Raw genomic sequence first — 596 nt, 5'->3', positions numbered from 1 at the left:
TGAAACCAAGCAGACGGCTGTAACGAAGCCTCATTTTCCCTTCCAGTAGTAACTCGAGGTGTGATCCGGTGTGCAGCACTGTTGGTGTCTCATGGCAATGCCTCAGGTTCTCAATGCTGACCTATCTTGAAGGTCTTCAGCCAGTGGTGACACTGACTTATTGTCTCCACCAGCTTCAAGTGACATTATTTGGTCTTTTTCCAAGGGCTGGTAGCCGAGCAAGGTGACATCGGCATGGGTGTCATTTGACGTGACCACTGCTTTGCGCTGGAAGAGCGGCATATGTGCGTGAATGCCTCTCCGCAGCTCTTTACAAAATGTTTGCACAGGAGCAGCCATAAAACGGGCTGTATTGACCCGAAGATGCAATCCAAGTCGTTTGAGTCTAGGCCTTATCTACATCATATTATCATGACCGAGAGAGCACAGATGCACCCCGGGAAGGGAGGGGACTGCATGCGCGAGAGGGAACAGCTTCGGCCCTTCTCTCCTGGCACGGGGAGGGGACTGCGGGCAGAGCTGGGTAATGATTTGTCATTTCAAGGGCTGGGGTGTCTCTCTTTGCAGAGGAAACCTTGGCCGTGATTGACAGCAGA

This window comes from Aptenodytes patagonicus, chromosome 11 (genome assembly GCF_965638725.1).
Source record: "Aptenodytes patagonicus chromosome 11, bAptPat1.pri.cur, whole genome shotgun sequence".
NCBI classification, from domain to species: Eukaryota; Metazoa; Chordata; class Aves; order Sphenisciformes; family Spheniscidae; genus Aptenodytes; species Aptenodytes patagonicus.
Note: the sequence above shows the minus strand (reverse complement) of the source record.